Below are 2,939 nucleotides of genomic sequence, written 5' to 3' on the forward strand. Positions count from 1 at the left end.
CGAAAAAAAAAAAACGAGAAAAAAAAAACGGAGAAAAAAAGGAGAAAAAAAAATTAAAAAAAAAGAACGAGATAGTGGGAGATCTAAAGAGAAAAAATGATAGTGAAAGGAAAGAGCGATAAGGGAGAAAGAACAAAAGACTTAATTTGTTTTACAGCATATGAACCATGTGTTGATTAGTTGATGCCAAATAAATTTGTAAAATATAATTCTATAGGCAGGATAATTATTTGTATTCCTAGCATGCATTCTAGGATACAATATCTTCAGAAAATATTGCCGTCGGAAGAAAAGTTCACAACGAAAGTGGGAGCGTCATGCGTAGAAGTGAATTCTACTGAAAGAGGGAAGTATTACTCTACAATGCCACCTCAAAACATTACTTCTTTGAAAACAATATTCTTTATCATTAGTAATCTTCTTTGTTCTCAACATGATGTACTATCAGCCGGCGCCTTCTCTCATATCTATTTAGGAAATAAATTAAACAGAAGAAAAAAAGCTTTTGATTTCTGAGGAATCAGATTGAATAATATAATTTGGAGATGAACTCTTAGATATTAAATCATGATGTCATCAGCGGATTGATCGTTTATTAGTGCCGAGTGAAATGAACACTAGACAGGCATAAATAAGTCTGTTATGTTATTATCTGTACTCACTTGGGGTTCTCACGCATTAGTCTTCAAGCGTGACAACAAGCCCACCAGCAAAGGTGCCAGTTTTACTTTCGACTCATCCAGTGGAGGTCTGGTTGGTGTTTTCTCTCCTCGGTCTTTCCAACCTCGTTGACCCTCCACCTCTACGACTATTTGGTATGGCGACAGGTCTGTCGATACTACCATTTTTTTTTTGGAGAAGGGAATAGTTAACTTCCATTATTATTTACGCGAGACCATCATGAAAGATTTCTCTGAGAACAACCTATAATGTTTCCTGGAATCTGAGTGACAACAAATTTCCCCAGATTTCAGTACTCATAACATCTTTCGATAATTTTTGCAAATGAATTTGGGTTATCGCAACAGCCGTTTACTTTTGCTTTCACGCTGGCAGCAGCCTTTGGTCCTCATTGGAATTGGAGTGGCAGTAAGCTCTAAAATATCGCAATCCTCTTCGCACTTATCCAGTGAAGATCTGGTTAATGCTTTCTCCCCTCGGCCTTTCCACCCTCCTCGACCTTCGTCAACTATTTGGGGTGGTGCTAGTAGATGTCGAAACTACACTTTTTTTTGGAGGGGGTGTTGAGTTACAATTATTATCATAAAATAGAAGTAAATCTAATTTACATACGTGTTTCTGGTACGATACACATATGCTAATTACACGACATATGAAAATTCATTCTTTGAATGTTCACAGATACATTAAATAATTATAGAAAATGGCTACACGAGCGAAATGATAAGAGCGTGAAATGATAAAAGCGAGTGAAATTATAAAAGCGAGTGAAATGATAAGAGCGAGTGAAATGATAAGAGCGAGTGAAATACTTACATATCCAAGAGAAACATGCGTGACGTGTTCAGTTTTTTGTAAATTACAGTGAAGTAATTTAAGTAAAGTAAATTACAGTTAAGTAATTTACAATAAACCGGCATTTTTAAAACCAAATAACTTATTCTTAACCAAAGTATATTCAAACATGCGTTGTGTGTCATGAAATATACAGTAAAAGTCCATATTGAAACAAACGTTGATTAAATCATGTCTGATAATCGATAATATTGATTCGAAATAAAATCTTTGAGAATGAATGTGTAGCAACGCCGGGTATACTGTAATGTGAGCCAGGTTTATAGGGGGCGCTATCTTGGCGGCGGGGGGTGGGTGTATGAACAGCAATGCTAGAAAAGAGAAATCTAAACAATTTAAATTTTAGTGAAGTTGCAAATCTTTCGTTTGTATTGGAAACGATTCTACTTCGAAATGGGTTTGCCTTGATGTCCAGCTGGCCAAGGTCGTTGAAACGTTGGGTCTGTTTCTCCTTTTGATTGAACATGTCATTCAAGTTGTGTGGAAACCTGTTGAAGGGCAAAACAAACGATGCGCTTGATTAGTTGGAATGCGCAATTTTGAGGCTTTATTGGAGTGTGTACATGACATCCTATGATGAATGTTGGGTTGGCCATGTTGGTTTTTGTTTTTTGCCATGTATATAGAGTGAAAGAGGTAGAGAAAGTGGAAGAGAGAGAAGGAGAGTGAGTCAAAGGGACAATTGGAGAGAAAAATTTGACCCCCCCAAAAAAAACAGAGTTAAAAAGACAGAGACGGAGTGGTAGAGACAGGAAGAGGGTGGTAGAGATAACAAGAGAGAGAGAGAGAGAGAGAGAGAGAGAGAGGGTGGCAGAGATAACGAGAGAGGAAGAGAGTGGTAGAGATAACGAGAGAGAGAAAGAGAGAGGGTGGCAGAGATAACGAGAGAGGAAGAAGGTGGTAGAGATAACGAGAGAGAGAGGGTGGTAGAGATAAAGAGAGAGAGGGTGGTAGAGATAACGGGAGAGAGAGAGAGAGGGGGTGGTAGAGATAAAGAGAGAGAGAGAGAAGGTGATAGAGAGAGAGAGAAAGTAGTGACAAAGAGAATGGAGAGAATGGAAGCGACACAGAGAGAACGAGATTTGAAGGTAGAAACAGAAAGGAAGAGAAGGCTAGAAATTTTTCACTGTAATAAAATTCAATGTATATATATATATATATATATATATATATATATATATATATATATACTAGCAAAAGTACCCGGCGTTCACTGGGTTCAAAAGCAGCCTACAGAAAATGGACTGATTTATGAAAGTATAATAGGTTATGAAAAGGAAGGGTTGTAAAGAGATAGCTTCGAATTTGGGGGTATCAAAACCAAAGCAAAATATGATGAAAGTAAAAATAAAATAGACAAACCCCATAATTTATTATACCATACCTGTTCACACTGAAACACC

The sequence above is a fragment of the Euprymna scolopes genome, chromosome 17 (assembly GCF_053919585.1).
Source record: "Euprymna scolopes isolate OS-2025 chromosome 17, ASM5391958v1, whole genome shotgun sequence".
In the NCBI taxonomy this organism is placed as follows: Eukaryota; Metazoa; Mollusca; class Cephalopoda; order Sepiida; family Sepiolidae; genus Euprymna; species Euprymna scolopes.